At 39.8% G+C, this 21,492-nt stretch overlaps 1 non-coding gene across 1 annotated transcript; it reads left to right on the top strand.

The window, feature by feature from the left end:
• Positions 1-20,818: 20,818 nt before the first annotated feature.
• Positions 20,819-20,925, top strand: LOC139031148 (U6 spliceosomal RNA). The gene has a single exon (XR_011483554.1). It is a non-coding gene; the product is annotated as a U6 spliceosomal RNA (small nuclear RNA).
• Positions 20,926-21,492: the final 567 nt, after the last annotated feature.

A 21,492-nucleotide genomic window follows, 5' to 3' on the forward strand; every position in this document is an offset into this window, starting at 1 on the left:
TGCCTGTTACTCCAGGTAACCAGGTTACTCCAGGTCTTTAGTGTACATAATGTTTAATAAAATTAGCTAACATGTGCTCACCAAAAGACATGTACTAGTACATTTAAGACAGTGTTATTCACAAGCACCCCAAACTGTAAACTAACCAATGCTTGTTAACAGTAAAAATGGGTAAATAAATCATGATATATTTCCACAATATAATTAAATAAGAATAAACACACTTAACTACATGCAATAAGATGGATGAATCTCACAAATGTAATTTCAGTGAAAGAAGCCTGACACAAACAAATAAACTATACACATTCATTCATATAAAGAACAAAAGTATATGAAATCAAATTGATGCTGTTGTAAGTCAAGATAGTGGTTACTCCTGGAGATTGGAGAGATGATGCTCAGAAGGGGGCAAAAGGGGCTTCTGGGTCCTGGCCATATTCTGTAATTACCTTGAAGTGTTCAATTGGTAAAAATTAAGTGAGTACTACACTTTAAAATATGTGCCTTTTATTTATGTAGACTTTACACTTTTAAAAGTTTAATAAACTAAACAAAAAAGACATAAAATTTGGGGAAAAAAACTGAAAAAGCTAATAGATATCCTATATTAAGTACTCGCTTTTTCTCCAGTTGATGTTTATGTCATTTCTATGTGCTAACTCTTTGCACCTATAGTAGTGGAGTTGAATCCAGAATTCTAATGCAGACAGTCTAAGTGCTGACTTAAATCTGGGTTTTATACTTTCTAGGTGTTTTGTTTGGTTTTTGCTGTTTTTTCATCTTTTGTTTTTACTTCCTTAATCCTTGGTTTTCTCATTTATAAAATAAAGGCAATAACAGTAGCTACTTACAGGTTTGTGGTTAAGTATTAAATGAGCAAATCTTTGTAATGTACTTAACATAATGCCTAATATGTGGTAAGTGCTCAATAAATCTTTACTAATGGATAATTTCTGGTTTATTGTACCTAGAAATACTCAACTTTTGTCAACCCAAGCATTGCAAGATAGTCCACAAGTCTGTTCACCTTCAAATATTAGAAACTAAAAAGACAGCAGCATGCCAGGCTCTACACAAGAATGAACGAGGGCAGAAAGTAAGGAAAGAAGAAAAGAAGGAGCTAGAGAAGATTGCCATCCTAGCAGGTGAAGATGGTGATTCGACAACAGTAAGAATGGAAGCAGACAGTTTGAAAAGCATCAAGATAGATTATCATTATCCGATCTTCTTAAAGATAAAGAAAAGTACAACTATCCTTTTCTCTGAACCCTGACTTTCATTACAGTTTCATGTTATGTGTGGCAGGTAGGATGTGTTGTGGTGAGACTGCCGACTCAGCGACACAGCACCAAGACTTAAGTCACAGCTACTTGTATCACCTGGGAAAGTAACTTCCTCTTTTCTCAGCTTCCTCACCTGAACGATGAGGATAATATTAATGGTATCCACCTCATAGTTTCAGATTTAAAGCAACTACTATTTGTAAATAACTTAGAATCGTGGGCATACAGAAAGCACAATAGCTTCTTATAAGAAACGCGAAGTATGTTAAATGGTCAAGGTTTACTCTGCGAAAAACCATAAAGTCAAACTTCTCTTCTTTCTTTCTCAGTCTTCTTCAGAGCACTTCCAGCCTTGCTCCCTCCAGGTTCCTGACACATACAGGCCAGTCCCTGGTAACTCACAGCCCTTCCCCAAAAACACTCACCCTGACCTGCCTCCTCTTCCACATCCCAAATTCCTCCTTGGAATCTTTATAAAATTGACTTGTTCCATCTATGCTTCATTCCCATTCAAGCTGAAAAAGAATGCAATCCTTTCTGTGAAAGTGTAGTTGCTCAGTCACGTCCAACTCTGTGATCCCATGGACGGAAGCCTGCCAGCTCCTCTGTCCATGGAATTCTCCAGGCAAGAATACTGCAGTAGAAGTGACAAAAATGGTACAAACTCACAGCCTCATTTCTTGCCAACTGGAAGATATTTTCAACCAGAAAAATCTTGTCATTCTCAATCACAACAAATAGATGACTACTTATTATAATCTTGATGATTTCAGAGCTGTAACTTGCAAAAATTTTTAAAAAGTAATATTTTCTCTTTTCTATCCTTTTATATCCAAATAAAGGGGAAAAGTAGAGAACTAAGAGAAGAAACATGCTCTGATTCTTCCACTGAGTTTTAATTTCCCCAGGGAATGACCAGAGAGTTGACTTGTGCAACTCATTCTCTTTCATGTTAAAAGACTCTGTATTTCCCAGTATATTGGAAGCTGAAGAGATAGTCCCTCCCTCAACTTCACCCTGGATTTCCCTGATTAACTCCAGGAGCAACCACATGGCAAATATGCTTGTCCACATGTGTGTCCATATTCACATGGACACACATATTCTGCATTCCCATCCCTATTCCAGCCATATAGTAAATTTCCCCAAATGAAAAAAAAAAGAAAAAACTAATTCTGATGACCCATGGTAGATAACCTGGACCTCAGGAGTACCAAGGAATCCTAAAATAACTTAGTTAAAGACAGAGACCTGTTTGAGTTGCAGAAGCTCAGGTTTTATTTAACTGCACAGTGCATCCCAGAAGTCAAATGACAACCCAATTTCAATTTAGAAAACCAACCACCCATGTTGCATGCTATTGCAACCTTCAGGATGATTCACTTAACTTGTACTTACATTTTAGTTTAAAATGTCATTGAGAGAGTTGCATGCATGCGTGCATGCTATTTGTGACACCATGGACTCCTCTGTCCATGGAATTTTTCAAGGATACTGGAGTGGGTTGCCATTTCCTCCTCCAGGGGAACTTCCCTACTCAGGAATCCTGCTTCTCCAGCATTGGCGGGCAGATTCTTTACCATTGTGCACCTGGGTTTATCAGCAATCAAAACAGAGTCTCTGACTTCAGGAAAATATTGAGTGGCAGCTAACCCCAGAGATCCAAACCCCTACCCTTCTCTTTCTCCATAGACATCTAGCCGGGTAAACATTGATTATAACATGAATCCATCAGAGTTTGATATCCCCATGTGGGCCAGAGTGTTCCAGACATTTCCTGGCACTAGGAGATACTCTCCAAAGGACAAGCATAAATTCAACAAGATAGAACTGACACCAACTTTTCCTAGAGCACAGATGCCAGTCATGAGCAAGGGAGGAATGTAAATTCTCACCATGATATAATCACAGAAAATGACTCATAAATAATGTGAATACTGGTTTAAAAGGTGTATCTCAGGATGCAAATGTGCACTCACCAATGACATGACTCAGAAAGTACCAGATATAAACAATTACCCATGCACAGAAAGCACTTCCAACGAAAGTGAATCAGGTCAAGACAGAAGGATGGTTCAGGACATCCAGTACAAAACTCTCTCCTTCATTTAGTCTCTGAGCACAAAGGACAGTTTGAAATGCTTTTAAAACCCCTTCAGTATTCTGGACTTCTTATATATAGCTTACACATGGGTATTCTTTTATCACTAGGCTATTCCAAAAATCTGAATCCCAGTGTAACTGTCTACAATAAGGTAGGCTCCTAGGATGAAAGCCATAAGTCATTAAGGTCACTTGACCTGGTCCAGCGCCCCACACTGACTCAGCTTCCTAATTCCCTCCTGGAAAAAGTTTACAGCCAGTCTTAGCCTCACTCACTCCTCCACTAAGCTCAACACTTTCCTCTCCTTCACACTCTGATCCAACCTCCAACAGTCCAACAGCCTCACTCTTCTGTGGAGCTCTGCAGTATGAAGAAAAGTGCAGGATAAAACTCTGCTACTGTATTTGAGTTTAAAAAAAAAAATCAGAGGAATTTTATAGCTTAAGGCATCATTGCCCTTGACCTGGATGAGGCCCTAGCTCTGAGCCTCAGAGGACTCACTCTGGCCCCACTCTCGCCATGCCCTTCCCAAGGCAAACACTTATGGGCCTAAACTTGCACACGTGGAACCTTTGCCTCCCCTTATAGATCAGGCTTTGGGTACCTGGGACCTTGGAATTTCCCAACCAGACATCACCAAGTCTGCTTCCAAGGCTAGAATGGAGTTCTTCACCATGGTGCCTCCTGCAAGCAGATGGCACTGGCCATTTGCTCCTCCCAGGCCAGAGTAGTGGCTGAGAGGCTGCTGAGTTCAGGGATATGGACACAGCTTTGAAGTGCAGCCTGGACTGTCTACACACATGTGATGAGGCCCCTCTTGGCATGAGCGATTGCTGGTAGTGGGGAAGGAAAGAGGAGCGGTCAGGGACCAGGGCCAGCTCTCCCCACTATGCTACATTTTAACACAGAATTCCGAGAAGTTTGAGAATCATAGATTGGTACCCAGGCTCCCAGGTCAACATAAAGATACATAGTCAAGGAAAGAAGACAGAACAACACTTATTTAATAGATTTGCACTTGAGTTACAGGGTTTCCCAGGTGATGCAGTGGTAAAGAATTCGCCTGCCAATGCAGGAGATGCAGAAGACACAGGTTCAATCTCTGGGTTGAGAAGATCCCCTGCAGGAGGAAATGGCAACCCACTCCAGTATTCTTGCCTGGGAAATCTCACAGACAGAGAGGAACTTGGTGGGCTACAGTCCATGGGGTCACAGAGTTGGACATAACTGAGCACACACACACACACACACCTGAGTTATAATTTTTTAATATTTAGACATACAACTGTATGACCTCAGTTAGCACTCTTGTTACAGAACAAAATTATGGACAGACCTGCTGAAAGGTAGATTTGCTCAAAGTTCATCACCTTCAGAAATTAACTTCTGCAAGAAAGATACTCCTGTTGGTTGGGTTAGTCACTAAGTTGTGTCCGACTCTTGAGACCCCATGGACTGTAGGCTGCCAGGCTCCTCTGTCCATGGGATTCTCCAGGCAAGAATACTGGAGTGGGTTGCCATTTCCTTTTTCAAAATATACTCCTAAGAAGCCTCAAGTCACAATAAACTCTTTAATCTGCTCCAAGATTGTCCTTGGAGCAGCACCACTGCTCTTCAAAGTAACATGGCACCCAATAAGCACCATTCCCATCAACCCTGAGGTGTGAGGTGCCTAAGGCAACCTCCAGGACTCCATCCTGAGTCACTCACCTTCTCTGCTAGCCCTCCCCTTGGGTCATATTTCTAAAAATCAACTGGTGCCATCTGCAATGAATACCCATGTCATCGGCAATAATTTCCCAACAAAATAATTTCCCATGTATGCATCATCTAAACATAGATATCAGTTTAGTTCAGTCACTCAGTCATGTCCAATTCTTTGCGACCCCATGGACTGTAGCACACCAGGCCTCCCTGTCCATCACCAACTCCCAGAGTCTACATAAATTCATGTCCATTGCGTCAGTGATGCCATCCAACCATCATCCTCTGTCGTCCCCTTCTCCTCCTGCCTTCAATCTTTCCCAGAATCAGGGTCTTTTCCAATGAGTCAGTTCTTTGCATCAGGTGGCCAAAGTATTGGAGTTGCAGCTTCAGCCTCAGTCCTTCCACTGATTATCAGGACTGATTTCCTTTAGAATAGACTGGTTGGATCTCCTTGGAGTCCAAGGGACCCTCAAGAGTTTTCTCCAACACCACAGTTTAAAAGCATCAATTCTTTGGCGCTTGGCTTTCCTTATAGTCCAACTCCACATCCATACATGACTAAGGGAAAAACCATAGCTTTGACTATACAGACCTTTGTTGGTAAAGTAATGTCTTTCCTTTTTAATATGCTGTCTAGGTTGGTCATAGCTTTTCTTCCAAGGAGCAAGAGATAACAAGAATAAAATTCACATCCACTCTCCAATTTGTTTCCTCTCATTAAGAAACATCATGTTGTTAACAATCCTTAAAAAAAATGACAACTTGTTTTGAAAATCAAAGTAATAAATAGTAAAGAAATACTGGATAAACTAGAAAAACTAGCTGGGTTCACACCAGAAAGGGCAGAGAAAAACAAAGGATGGAAGGTGTGGGTTGGAAAGGAAGCAGCAGGGAGATTTCAGAAACAGAATTGGGAGTGGGGGTGGGGGCAGGTCTTAGCAGAGTTGAGAGTGAGGGGGAGAGAGATTTAGATGCAGTGATCTTGTATTTAGGATATTGAGAAAGACGAGCTGTCCACAAACATCACCCCTGTGTCTATAAAGAGGGAGAGTCTTCTTCAATTGCTTTGAATCTGTGACCTGCTTTGGCGAATAGACTGTGACTGAGTGATACTGTGTAACCTCCAAGACTGAGCCTAAAAAGGTCTGCAGTGGCCTCTTACACACACCCAGAGGAGCTTCCAGACGACCGCAGCAGGAGAGCGGAGCTACCACCCAGCTGACGTCATCAACTCCACTACTAAATGATGTGCTGTGTGCTCAGTTGCTCAGTCATGTCCATCTCTTTGCGACCCCAGGGACTGTGGCCAACCAGGCTCCTTTGTCCATGGGATTTTCCAGGCAAGAATGCTGGAGTGGGTTGCCATTTCCTCCTCCAGAGGACCTTCCTGACCCATGGACTGAACCTGCATTTCCTGCATCTCCTGCATGGGCAGGTGGATTCTTCACCACTGAGCCACCTGGGAATTCCCCCTGAATGATGTTAAGCCACTAAATCTTGGAGTGGTTTGCTATTCAGAAATAGATAACCAAAATATAGGGGGATAAGATTTTTAAGACTTCAACTGGACATTATGGACATATGCTGTGTTCTCAAGAGATTTCATTTTTAAAAAATTAATTTGTTCTTGAGTTATCTCCAGATGTCATTTGAATGTCAAGATGGGAAGAGACATATGGGCCTTAATGGACTATACAATACGATGCCAACAGGAAGTTCTAAATATCATTTAAAAATGTGTTTTCCATACCTATGCTAAATTAGTAGATTTTCATACTAACAACTCAAAATAAAACTAAAATACAATCAGAAAAAAACCTCTAACAATCCATAAAATTTGTAGTAACTAGAAATAGTCAAAATTCCATGGTTATTTCCATATTCCTCTATGAAGAACGCTATCCAGCAACCAACTTATTTCAAAGGATATAAAAATTAAGGACCCACAAGTGGTATGCTATGTTTAAAATAATACACAGTCCCCCACATCTAGATCCATGCCAATATTATGGTCCATTCAAGAAACCTGGGATCTTCAGCATATAGGTCCCCAACATCACAGAGCCTCACACTTTAGTATTCCAGAAAGGTTTCAAGCACTCTCAGGGCCATGCCTTTCAATTTAGGTGACCATCACACCCTGTGGGATGCCTGTCCTTCCATCCAATCCCTCTGGCCACTTGGAAATGACCACAGCTGCTGTGAGTCAGTGCTATTTTACAAGTGTGCACGGCTGCCAAGTTTGGGTCAGTGGACTTGTTATTTTCTCTGGGTAATTCAGATGTTTGACTTATTTGCATCCTGGACTGCCACGCCCACACACATTTAAAGATATGTGACTTTAGTCATAGCAGAGCTAGATAAGCACTTAGCCATGTCTGCTCTCAAGTAGGAGTTATGAGTTCATGACTGAGTCAGTGTATTCACCCACCCATCAGATAAACCACTTGACAGTATTGTTGAGAACAGTTTCTCTTCTCCATGAGCAGATTGGCCAGCATCCCAAACCCCAGTAGTTCTGCCTCGTGTAACAAGAGCTGCTGCCTTCTCCCTTCTGAGCCAGACTCCAAGGCCCACAGGAACTGACTAGATTCCTGGAAGACCCAGACACAGCCCATGTGCAGATTCCTGCACAAATAAACTGAGTCCCTGCCTTAGTCAGATCCAGCAAACGCTAGCAGTAGCTGGATCATATGTCATCCAACCACAAGACCAGCTGTCTCTTCAGACATTAGAAACACTTCAACCCATGAAGTAGGAATTAGCTAGAACCTTAGACCCAGTGTCTGAACAAGAGAGACTAGTAATCTGCTTCCCCTTCAAATCAATGTTGTTTGAATATTTGTTCGGCATTCCCTTAGCAGAAATACAGAGGTACTAATTTTCCATTCTCAAAAATCACCTACAATTCTCTTATTTCTTTTTATTTCAATGAGCAAATTTATTGAGAAACATATGAAACTGTTTCATATATAAATAATCAAGCAAACCACATGTTTCTGGTCAACTATACTATGTTGTTGCTGCTGCTGCTATTGTTGTTCCATCACTAACTCGTCTCCAACTCTTTGCGATCCCATGGACTGCATCACACCAGGCCTTCCTGTCCTTCACCTTCTCCAAGAGTTTGCTCAAGCTCATGTCCATTGAACTGGTGATGCCATCCAACCCTCTCATTTTCTGCCACCTCCTTCTCCTGCCCTCAATCTTTCCCAGCATCAGGATCTTTCCCAATGAATCAGTATTTCTCATCAGAAGGCCACAGTATTGGAGCTTCAGCTTCAGCATCAGTCCTTTCAATGAATATTCAGGACTGATTTCCTTTAGGATTGACTGGTTGGATCTCCCTGCTGTCCAAGGGACTCTCAAGAGTCTTCTCCAGCACCACAATTTGAAAGCATCAATTCTTTGACTCTCAGCCTTTTTTATAGTCCTACTCTCACACCCTCACATGACTATTAGAAAAACCACAGCTTTGACTATACAGACCTTTGTTGGCAAAGTGATGTCTCTGTTTTCAGCTGCTGTCTAGGTTTGTCATAGCTTTCCTTCCAAAGAGCCAGTGTCTTTTAATTTCATGACTTCAGTCACTAGCTGCAGTGATTTTGGAGCCCACTATCATGTCCCTTAATTGGACAAGACATCAAAAACCATCATCTGTATGGTCCAATATGAATAGTGTTTCAATCAAGGAAACGAAGTCCAGTGACTAAAATAATTCATTGCTTTCTGCATCAGTTAGAATTGCAATTGATTGAGCAGCATAATTACCCTATGCTGGTTTTTATAAATTAATGAAGTTAAGGATGGCTTAAATTATTAGTGTATGCTAGTTAATTTCAATCTCCCCACTTACCTTCACCAAGCTCTGCCCTCTTCCCTGCCACAAGAGGTAGACCTCCATAGACAGCATCACCCAAACTCTTCTGCCCTCTGGCTTAAGCAGGAAGAGGAAGAATCACATATTTATTTCCCATAATCTCCACTCCGACTCCTTTACTTGTGTAGCTATAGTTCTGGCAGAGTTATTTTTCTTTGTACTCAAAGATCATATAAGGCAGCATCTCTTTTTATTCAAGTTTTTTCTGACTCCAGTGAATACTCTTCCCTCCTCTAACCCATCAAAATCCCCACCATTTCTAGTGGTGTTGCACCATCTCTTGTGAGTTCCTATGGTGGCTAACTTTATGTATCAACTTGACTGGGCCACAAGGTGCCCAGATATTTTGTCAAACTTTATTCTGAGTGTGTCAACAGAGGTGCTTGGGGATGAGATTAACATTTACACTGTAGACTTGAAACAGAGCAGGACCCTATGGTTCTTGCCCCCCAAGCCATGTCCTCTGTCTGCTTTTTGTCTATGGAAAACTTCAGTCAAAGAATAAGTTTAATCAGAGAAATGAGAAATACGGAAACAAAGGAAAACAGTCACAGGAGACTAAATAATAACAATTTAGTCAGTAAGCACAGTCAAGGACCTTTTGTTCTTTCTCAAGGGCTGTAGATAATATTCTGAGCCATATCCTGTGAGCTGTCTTATAGATACTAAAACACCAGGTGGAAAAGTTAACTACACAAGGACCAGACTATACCCAGCACGTGAGCTGCCACAATTCCAAAACTGGCCTTGGCGAAATGGGAACAAATAGACCCTGTAACTTAAAATTAACTCTACCTAAAACAATCAAGATGACACTGGTCAGACCATTGAGAAGAGATTTGAAGATGACTGTCAGAGCTGACGGTGCTGTTTCTACAAGCAGCCCCCTCCTTCTACTTATAAAATCTCTTGCCCCCCTAGTTACCAGTTATGGGCAAGGAGGAGTTGGCCTTTGGACAGACTTTTGCCCTCATCCCCCCACCCCTGCCCAGCTGTCAGCATCTGAGATAAAGCAAACTTTCCTTTCTACCAACCTGGCCGGTTTGTTGGCTGTTGAGCGCCCAGTAACCCGACCCCACACACCCTTAGTAACAGACTAAGTAAAGCAGATTGCTCTCCCAAAAGTGGATGGGCCTTACCCAATTAGTTGAAGGCCTGAATAGTTCAAAAAGACTGACTCTCCTTTAAGTAAGAGAGAATTGTCCTGCCTGATGGCCCATGAAACAGAACATTGATTCCCTGAAGGCAGCCTGCCAGCCTTCAGGCTCAATCTGAAATATTGACTCTGCAGATTGTGAACTTGTCAATTCCCACAATCACAGAAACCAACTGAAAGAGAGAAGAGAGGGGGGAGCAAGAGAGAAAAGAAAGAAAGAAAGAAAGAAAGAAAGAAAGAAAGAAAGAAAGAAAGAAAGAAAGAAAGAAAGAAAGAAAGAAAGAAAGAAAGAAAGAAAGAAAGGGAGGAGGGGTGAAAGGAAAAGGGGAAAGGGAGGAAGAAGGAATAACATCTGTTGGTTCTATCTCTCTGAAGAATACTGACATATTTCCTTTCTCTTTTCTCATAATTCTGTAAAGAGTCTCTTCATTAAATTATTTTTAAGGCCTTTTGGCCCACCCCTTGTATCTGCCAGGATCCTATCTGCTACATCAGATTTTCCTTTTTTCTTTTATTCACTTCACAGTGTCAGCGGTAAGTAATCCAGTTCCAATGGAAGAGATCCTCCATGTTGCTTCTTTCTCCCTGACTTTCTGTCCTTGGCAAATGACTTTCATCATGACATTTCTACAATATTCCATGTTCTACAGAGAAAGAGGAAAATAGATTAAAAGCTTTCTCCCAGCAAGGCTTTATTGAAAAATATCATTTTCACCTCCCCATAGACTTTAGCCCATATCTTACTGGACAGAATCATGTTCATGGCCACTTCTGTCTGCAAAGGCATTGAGATACTGAGCACATTGTTATTCAGTCTCTATCCTAGAGAAAAGCAAAGGAGACAGAGACTGGATAGAGGGTCAAATAATTAAACCCTCAGTACCTGTCACAAGTAGGTTTCTTGAACTTCACATCCACTTTCTTCACATGCCATAGCTGTGCTAATATCTCTTTTATACACAAGAAAAAAGAAACTTTTCCCATAACTTTTTTCTCCCAAAATTTCTAATATCATGATGGTAACAAAATGGCTGCCTCATCCCCAAGAATCACATCTATGTTCCAGATTGGCTTTACTTCACAGGAGAAGCCCTTTCCCAGTTTCTGGGGGAAAGATAAATTTATGTGTTACCAATGATTACTTATTAATAACTATTTAGGATGTGGTTTTCAGAAAGCTAACTGGCACCAAATATTCAATTTACTCTCTGGTCACTTAGTAACTCTTATAATCAGCTCTCTGGATAGTTGCTCCCTATCACTCAAGGAATAAAGGAATATGTGCGTGTTTATTCAGTCACTGAGTCATGTCTGAGTCTGTAACCCCATGGACAGTAGTTGCAGGCTCCTCTATCCATGGGGTTCTCCAGGCCAGAATACTAAAGCGGGTTGCATTTACTTCTCCATGTTGCTCTGCTGCTAAGTCGCTACAGTTGTGTCCAACTCTGTGCGACCCCATAGACGGCAGCCCACCAGGCTCCTCTGTCCCTGGGATTCTCCAGGCAAGAATACTGGAGTGGGTTGCCATTTCTTTCTCCAACTTTTCCATGAGATCATTTCAGATCAGAGATAAAACCTGTGTCTCCTGCACTGGCAGGCAGATTCTTTACCACTAAGCCATCAGGGAAGCCCAAATAAAGGAATATCCAGGCACAAAAAGCAATATCCAGGATACAGAAATATAAGGCAAGCAAGGAAGGAAGGAAGACCTTTGTCATTGAATCTCTTTGTCATTGATTGAGCTTCTGTCTCATCATGCCCTTCCCAGATCTCAGCTTTCTTAAGTATTTCTCTCTTAGGAGCACGTCCAACACTTAGATGCCATGGATGAACAGTTCAGTAATACTGGCCTGAAATATTCTGAGGCCAATACTCTTGAAAAACTCCCTGCATTTTCAAAGACCTTTTTATCACTTTTAATATAATGACCTAGGAGATATTTAGAAATTCGTTCAGAGTATCAGAAACCTCTTAGAAGAGGTGATGCTCTAGTTTCTTTTTTTTTTAATACATTGAAATGAATTAGCCATGGATTTACATGTATTCCCCATCCCAGTACCCCCTCCCACCTCCCTCTCCACCCGATCCCTCTGGGTCTTCCCAGTGCACCAGGTCCGAGCACTTGTCTCATGCACCCAACCTGGGCTGGTGATCTGTTTCACCCTAGATAATATACATGTTTCAATGCTGTTCTCTTGAAACATCCCACCCTCGGCTTCTCCCAGAGTCCACAAGTCTGTTCTATACATCTGAGTCTCTTTTTCTCTTTTGCATATAGGGTTATCGTTACCATCTTTCTAAAGTACATATATATGTGTTAGTATACTGTAATGGTCTTTATCTTTCTGGCTTACTTCGCTCTGTATAATGGGCTCCAGTTTCATCCATCTCATTAGAACTGATTCAAATGAATTCTTTTTAATGGCTGAGTAATATTCCATGGTGTATATGTACCACAGCTTCCTCATCCATTCGTCTACTGATGGGCATCTGGGTTGCTTCCATGTCCTGGCTATTATAAACAGTGCTGTGATGAACATTGGGGTGCACATGTCTCTTTCAGATCTGGTTTCCTTGGTGTGTATGCCCAGAAGTGGGATTGCTGGGTCATATGGCAGTTCTATTTCCAGCTTTTTAAGAAATCTCCACACTGTTTTCCATAGTGGCTGTACTAATTTGCATTCCCACCAACAGTGTAAGAGGGTTCCCTTTTCTCCACACCCTCTCCAGCATTTATTGCTTGTAGACTTTTGGATAGCAGCCATCCTGACTGGCGTATAATGGTACCTCATTGTGATTTTGATTTGCATTTCTCTGATAATGAGTGATGTTGAGCATCTTTTCATGTGTTTGTTAGCCATCTGTATGTCTTCCTTGGAGAAATGTCTGTTGAGTTCTTTGGCCCATTTTTTGATTGGGTCATTTATTTTTCTGGAGTTGAGCTGGAGGAGTTGCTTGTATATTTTTGAGATTAATCCTTTGTCTGTTGCTTCGTTTGCTATTATTTTCTCCCAATCTGAGGGCTGTCTTTTCACCTTGCTTATAGTTTCCTTTGTTGTGCAAAAGCTTTTAAGTTTCATTAGGTCCCATTTGTTTATTTTTGCTTTTATTTCTAAAATTCTGGGATGTGGGTCATAGAGGATCCTGCTGTGATTTATGTCGGAGAGTGTTTTGCCTATGTTCTCCTCTAGGAGTTTGATAGTTTCTGGTCTTACATTTAGATCTTTAATCCATTTTGAGTTTATTTTTGTGTATGGTGTTGGAAAGTGTTCTAGTTTCATTCTTTTACAGGTGGTTGACCAGTTTTCCCAGCACCACTTGTTAAAGAGATTATCTTTTTTCCATTGTATATCCTTGCCTCCTTTGTCGAAGATAAGGTGACCATAGGTTCGTGGATTTATCTCTGGGCTTTCTATTCTCTTCCATTGATCTATATTTCTGTCTTTGTGCCAGTACCATACTGTCTTGATGACTGTGGCTTTGTAGTAGAGTCTGAAGTCAGGCAGATTGATTCCTCCAGTTCCATTCTTCTTTCTCAGGATTACTTTGGCTATTCGAGGTTTTTTGTATTTCCATACAAATTGTGAAATTATTTGTTCTAGTTCTGTGAAAAATATCATTGGTAGTTTGATAGGGATTGCATTGAATCTATAGATTGCTTTGGGTAGTATAGCCATTTTGACAATATTGATTCTTCCAATCCATGAACACGGTATATTTCTCCATCTGTTTGTGTCCTCTTTGATTTCTTTCATCAGTGTTTTATAGTTTTCTATGTATAGGTCTTTTGTTTCTTTAGGTAGATATACTCCTAAGTATTTTATTCTTTTTGTTGCAATGGTGAATGGTATTGTTTCCTTAATTTCTCTTTCTGTTTTCTCATTGTTAGTGTATAGGAATGCAAGAGATTTCTGTGTGTTAATTTTATATCCTGCAACTTTACTGTATTCATTGATTAGCTCTAGTGATTTTCTGGTAGAGTCTTTAGGGTTTTCTATGTAGAGGATCATGTCATCTGCAAACAGAGAGAGTTTCACTTCTTCTTTTCCTATCTGGATTCCTTTTACTTCTTTTTCTGCCCTGATTGCTGTGGCCAAAACTTCCAAAACTATGTTGAATAGTAGTGGTGAGAGTGGGCACCCTTGTCTTGTTTCTAGTTTTAATAAATATATGCTGATCATCCCCACATAACACCTTCATATAAAATTGCTTAGGTGTTCCCTAGAATTATTGTTCTATCAGTAATAGAACATATTAAATAAACATTCAACCAAAATAAATACCTTTAATAATTTCTATCAATATTTTATATTTTCAACCACACTTCATAAACTTGATCATAATATTTGAATTCAAATGATAATTCTTACTAATCTACCTAATGTTTAGTAATTTTAAAATCTAATCAACAGTTAGTAATGACAGTTGTTCTGTTAGATAACTTAGCATTATAAAGCAAGCAGGAAAGAAGCCATGAAATTAGAACTCAGATATTTCTTCAAGTTTGTACCTCTGTTTATTGTGTCTATATCTACACATTTCAACTGCTGCTAAAAACCAGCTGTTTTCTGTACCTACTACCATACCATTCCTCCATAAATCAATCCCACAACTTGTCTTGATTAAACAAGAGTGGAATGACTCACTATGTCATTAAGTATTCTGAATCACAGACATAATGTAGTGGATACAGCAGGCAGCATTGGAACATACAGTATTTTAAAATCATATGGTATTTGAAAGGCATGTGTCCTAAAATGGTATCTAGTCTCTGGGCAGCAAATTTACAGAGGTGTAGTTTCCCTCCCTCGAAGTTCACATTTCAGAGGAAGCACTTTCAAGTAATAGTAGGTAAATCTTTTCAGACCATCACCAAGCCTCATGGCTTTGCAGTCTCATCCTGTTTTAGAGACCCTAATCCACTGAGTTAAAGTAGTGCTCATAAATGATAAGCCTTAGTGCTATATTTTAAATAACCAAGGAATAGTTTTTCTTTAACAAGCTGCTGCTGCTGCTAAGTTGCTTCAGTCGTGTCCGACTCTGTGCGACCCCACGGATGGCAGCCCACCAGGCTCCCCCGTCTCTGGGATTCTCCAGGCAAGAACACTGGAGTGGATTGCCATTTCCTTCTCCAGTGCATGAAAGTGAAAAGTGAAAGTGACGTCACTCAGTCGTGTCCGACTCCTAGCGACCCCATGGACTGCAGCCTGCCAGGTTCCTCCGTCCATCGGATTTTCTAGGCAAGAGTACCGGAGTGGCTTGCCATTGCCTTCTCCGAAGCAAAGCTAGTCTCAACATATATGACTCATTTGTAACTTACGGGGCGGGGCGGGGGCGGGGAGTGAATGGGGAGTATGATCAAAGAGACTCTTCCACTCATGCAGAGGAAGAATATTCCAGCCTCAAATTCAAGATGGCGACCTCTCTGAATCCTGATAAGAATTGCTATATTCTTGGTTCCACCATAGGATTGATTAGTACATCAAAAGCAGAAAACAATAACACATTCCTATTTCTTAGAAAAAGTGACTGTGAAACTCAGCAGATGTGCTAGATGCCAAATACTCCCCAACTCTGGCCAGATCAACAGCCATGACGCCTGTTCCAAATGCGAAGACAACACAGAATCACCCAAGACCAATAAAATAATCATGATAATATAGCTAGCACAGCCTTTGTGGCAGGTATTATCATAAGTTTTTTACATAAACTAACCCACTTAATTCCCCACAACAACCTTATATGGGAAGAACTATTATTGTCTCTATTTTAAAGAGGAAGGAACCAGGAACAGGGAAGTTAAGTAATTTTGCTTGTGGTCAACAGCATGAAATTAGCATTCTGTCCCCAGAGTCTATGATTTTACCTACTATGCTGACCTAAAAGCATACATTCCACCAACAAGAAATTTACAATCCTACCAGAAAAATAGTCCAAATAAAAGTTATGAGAATACTCACAGATAAGGTGTTAGATTGAACAGAAAAATAAAGGGCTTGTAAGTGATACACTGTGTTAATAAAAAGAGAATTTTCAATATCTCTAATCATTAGGGAAATGTGAATCAAAACTATCATGGGGTATCATCTCATACCAGTCAAAATGGCCATCATCAAAACTCTACAACTAATAAATGCTGGAGAGGGTGTGACAAGAAAGGAACCCTCCTACTCTTTTGCTAAGAATGTAAGTTGGTGGCCACTATGAAAAACAATATGAATGTTCCTTAAAAAACAAAAACTAGAGCTACCATATGATCACAGTCACACTGCTTCACATATATCAAGCAACAACCCTAACTTGTAAAGACACATGTAGCCCAAGGCTCATTGTAGCACTCTTGACAACAGCCAAGCCATGGAAGCAGCTTAAATGTCCATTGACAGATGAATGGATAAAGAAGATGCAATATATTTATACAATAATATTACTCAACTATGAAAAAGAATGAAATAATGTCATTTGCAGCAACATGGTTAAACCTAGAGATTGTCATACGAAATGAAGTCAAAAACAAATACATACTTCATTTATATGTGGGATCTAAAAAATGATACAATTGAACTTACTGAACAAATAAATTCATAAACATAGAAAACAGTCTCAAGGTTACCAAAGGGGATAGTAGGGGCAGGGGGGAAGGGGGCTAGTGAAGGATGGGGAGAGATAAATTAGAAGCTTGAGATTAAAATATACATACCTTGGTAGCTCAGCTGGTAAAGAATCCACCTGCAATGCAGTGGATTGCACCCCAGTTCAGTTACTGGGTGGGGAAGATCTGGAGAAGGGATAGGCTACCCACTCCAGCATTCTTGCCTGGAGAATCTGCATGGACAGAGGAGCCTGGGAGGCTACAGTCCATGGGGTCGCAAAGAGTGGAACACAACTGAGTGACTAAGCACACAGCACCGCTTTATATCAAATAAGTAGGCAACAAGGACCTATTGTATAGCACAGGGAACTATACTCAACATATTTTAGTAACAGAAAGTGAAGAAGAACCAAAGGGCCTCTTGATGAAAGTGAAAGAGGAGAGTGAAAAAGTTGGGTTAAACCTCAACATTCAGAACACTAAGATCATGGCATCTGGTCCCATCACTTCATGGCAAATAGATAGAGAAACAGTGGAAACAGTGGCTGACTTTATTTTTTGGAGCCCCAAAATCACTGCAGATGGTGATTGCAGCCATGAAATTAAAAGATGCTTACTCCTTGGAAGAAAAGTTATGACCAACCTAGACAGCATATTAAAAAGCAGTGACATTACTTTGCCAACAAAGGTCCATCTAGTCAAAAGCTATAGTTTTTCCAGTGGTCATGTATGGATGTGAGAGTTGGACTATAAAGAAAGCTGAGAGCCAAAGAATTGATGCTTTTGAACTGTGGTGTTGGAGAAGACTCTTGAGAGTCCCTTGGACTGCAAGGAGATCCAACCAGTCCATCCTAAAGGAGATCAGTCCTGGGTGTTCATTGGAAGGACTGATGTTGAAGCTGAAACTCCAATACTTTGGCCACCTTATGTGAAGAACTGACTCATTTGAAAAGACCCTAAAGCTGGGAAAGATTGAAGGCAGGAGGAGAAGGGGACGACAGAGGATGAGATGGCTGGATGGCATCACCGGCTCGATGGACAAGGGTTTTGGTGGACTCTGGGAGTTAGTGATGGACAGGGAGGCCTGGCGTGCTGCAGTTCATGGGGTCGCAAAGAAGGACACGACGGAGAGACTAAAGTGAATGGAAAAGAATCTGGAAAAGAATGTATACATGATATTATGGACTTTCTTGGTGACTCAGATGGTAAAGAATCTATCTGCAGTTCAGGAGACCCGGGTTCGATCCCTGGGTTGGGAAGATCCCCTGGAGAAGGAAATGGCTACCCTCTCTAATATACATATATAACTGAGTCACTTTTCTGTACACTGAAACTAACACAACATTGTAACTTACACTTCAATTAAAAATAAAAATGAAAAATAAAAGCATTATAATCAGAGAACACCCTGATTCTCTTTGAATTAAGCACAAAGGATGAAAATATTGTTTTGCTTGAAGTTTGCCCAGTAATTGATCCTTTCAATGAACTGTGCTTGGAAAGTATATGCTAGACTTCTTTTTTTAATTTATAAATTTTTGCTTTCATCTTCTTTGCTCCCTACTGTCCTACATTAGAGATTTATGATACTATGTCTTGAACCAATTTTAGCTGAGAGCTCTGAAGTTATGCTAAAGATTGGAGTTGATTGATAGATAGCAAGCTCAGTTCTCCCTATGTGTCAAGAGTTGGTCAACACAGTTATCCAGCTATTCTGGCAGGTAGCTCTCTGGTTTTATCCTGTTGGTTAAAGAAATGGCCTCACCAGTGCAGATAATCTAACAGGAATAGGAAGCTTCTAACACAGCAGTATGGCCTACCTGAATGTGCACTAGCCAGAAGATCATGTCTACAGATACAATAACCAATTCACCTGGGTTTGCCCAAGACTTTCTCAAGCTTAGCTCTGAAAGTTCCACGTTCCAAAAATCCCTCTTTCACGGGACAGCAGAAAGAATTGGTCATCCTAGGCCCAGTGCTGTCTTTGACCTTGGGTGAGGCAGTCCAAGGTTGAGGCAGGAAACAGAGGTTTCAGAAAAAGACATATCTCAACTCCACCTCTGCCACTTACAGTATAATCTGGGACAAGCCATTTAAACCGAGACGCCATTTTCTTCATTTGTAATATGAGGATAACGGCTCTGTGACTTTTTGAGAATTTAATCAGAAGTCATGCAAGGTTTCTAGAAAAGTGTCTGGCATAAAGTAGTTGCCCAGCAAATAGTAGGTGTTATTACTATATTCCAGGAATTCTAAAATCAAATAGTAACTATAAAAGCAATTGTGTCTAGACAGATTTTTTTTTTTAAGTCAATTCATTTGATCGGATTGATTGGTCAAAAATCCATGTTGACTCATGCTAATTGTTGTACGATCAAGCACTTTCAAATTTGTTCATGAGTAACATCCAAGTCATCTTTTCTAAATATTTAAGTTAACAATATAATTGCCTGCTACCCACAGAAGCACCTTCCTTTCAGTAGAATTTTAGAAAGAGGTACACAGAAGCAATATCAAAAATGTCTAATTTTCTCCTTTAAGTTATAATATTCTACACTAACCTAGGTTTTTATGTAACAAAGCTCTGTTTTATACTAAGTATATTTTTAATATTAATTGAAAAGAATTAATTTATAATCTTATGCTTTAACTTCTTAAAACTAATTCTTTAAAAACGTTTCCTAGAATAAGATCCATTAAATTTTATGATTTTGATTTTTGTATTGATAGTAAATCATTTTTCACCAATGATTTCTTTGGTGTCCTATGTTTTTCTCTCAATCCTGAATACAGTTTCTTATACTTGAATTTTTAATAACATAAATAGGATCCACTCTGATTAATTAACTTTAAAATACAATTTCTGATAATCTACCTTCTATAATATATAGATTTTAATTCATAATCTCAAGTATGGATGGAACAGTGATGCATAGAATCTATTTTACCTATTTAAGAAGTCTTTTCCATTGAGTACAACATTTAATAAGAATTTTCAAACCTTATGCAATATTTTTACTTCATAATAAAAATATTATTAAAATAATTTTTGTAAGATAATTTTCCTACCTTTTTTTAAGAACAAATTTACATTTGAGCCCATAAATTTTTCAGTTTATGACATGATACAATTCAAGCTAGGCAGTTAAAAGATTCTGAGAAGGAAACTCGAATTGCTCAGAGAAAGTGTGAAATCCCATGTGTTACTAAAACTCAAAAGACTGTCTTGATCAAAAATTTTCTGAATACGTGGCAAGTGGATAATTCATTTAAAAAATTCCCCACCCACATTGTTCTCTGAAGTGTGTCTCAAAGTCCCATTCCTTAGCATAAAAGATATCTTGGTTTCTTTTTCTCAACATGTGTTTTTTTTTTAGTCACACATGTAACATTCAGTCTTGGGACATTACAGGAAATGTGATTTAGATTCTTCTCATTACTGCAGCCTAACCCAGGGGCACACATGAAAAAACCCCTCTCTCTGCTGTCTATGTCCCTCTTACACATCAGGTGTCTTAAATTTTTATTGAAGTATATCAAGTGGGTTTCAGGTCTACAGCACAGCAATTCAGTTATGTATATATGTACATATCTATATATTCCTTTTCAGATTCTTTTCTCCTATAGGTTATTACTTTAACTCACTATAGTTCCCTGTGCTGTACAGTGGGTCCCTGTTACTTACATATTTTATACCTAGCAGAGTATATAAATTAATCCCAGCCTCCTAATTTATCTGTCTCCCCTCCCAGCTTTCCTTTCTGATAACTGTACATTTGTTTTCTGCGTCCATGAGTCTCATTCAAACATCAGCTCTCTAAGTAAAGTTCATGTCAATGTTTTAAGAAATAAAAGACTGCCTTTTCCATTCTTTTTTTATACGTTTCATATCATGTCTTATCTGTTCTCTGCTCCCAGATTTCTGATAACTCTAGGACCTCTGAGATGAGTCCAGATGACACATTCAGTGACCACATTAACCATTTTCAGTTCTGAGCCCAGAAAGCTTGGCTATGTTTCAAACTGGGTAGAAACATTTCTGAATAAAAGTCTTTTTCTTCCTAATATGTTATACTTGTCAAAAGCACATGGCATGCTCACTTCACCAGCACATACACTAAAGTTGGAATGATCCAGAGAGGATTAGCATGGCCCCTGCGCAAAGATAACACAGAAATTCGTGAAGCATTCCTTATTTTTCTGTATGTCTCAGGGAACTCAAACAAGGGTTCTGTATCAACCTCGAGGGGTGGGATGGGATGGGAGATGGGAGGGAGGTCCAAGAGGGAGGCGATATCTGTATACCTATGGCTGACTCATGTTGAGGTTTGACAGAAAACAACAAAATTCTGTAAAACAATTATCCTTCAATAAAAAATAAATAAATTCTTAAAAGAAAGAAAAAACACATTGGATCTGTCAAATAAGCAAATGTTTACTAATCAAATTTGTTGCCAATGTTGCAAGCAGGTTACTTTACAAATAGCTGACTGGGAACTTCAGCAGCAATAGGAATTGCTAAAGTGACTTATTCACTCAAATGCTTTTAAACCGTATTGTATTCTTGGATTCCAATAACAATTCCATCCACTCAACGGCAATTCCAGGGCAATTCCATCCACTCAACTGAACCAACCAAAGGAAACCAAATACATCTGAATGCCTAAGAGCTCATCATAAATTTGTGGTTCAGTTTTGACCCTTAGAAGAAATGCTAAAATGAATACCACAGATTGCTCTAACTATTCTCCAACACTTTGGAGATAC

This window comes from Odocoileus virginianus, chromosome 25, assembly GCF_023699985.2.
Source record: "Odocoileus virginianus isolate 20LAN1187 ecotype Illinois chromosome 25, Ovbor_1.2, whole genome shotgun sequence".
In the NCBI taxonomy this organism is placed as follows: domain Eukaryota; kingdom Metazoa; phylum Chordata; class Mammalia; order Artiodactyla; family Cervidae; genus Odocoileus; species Odocoileus virginianus.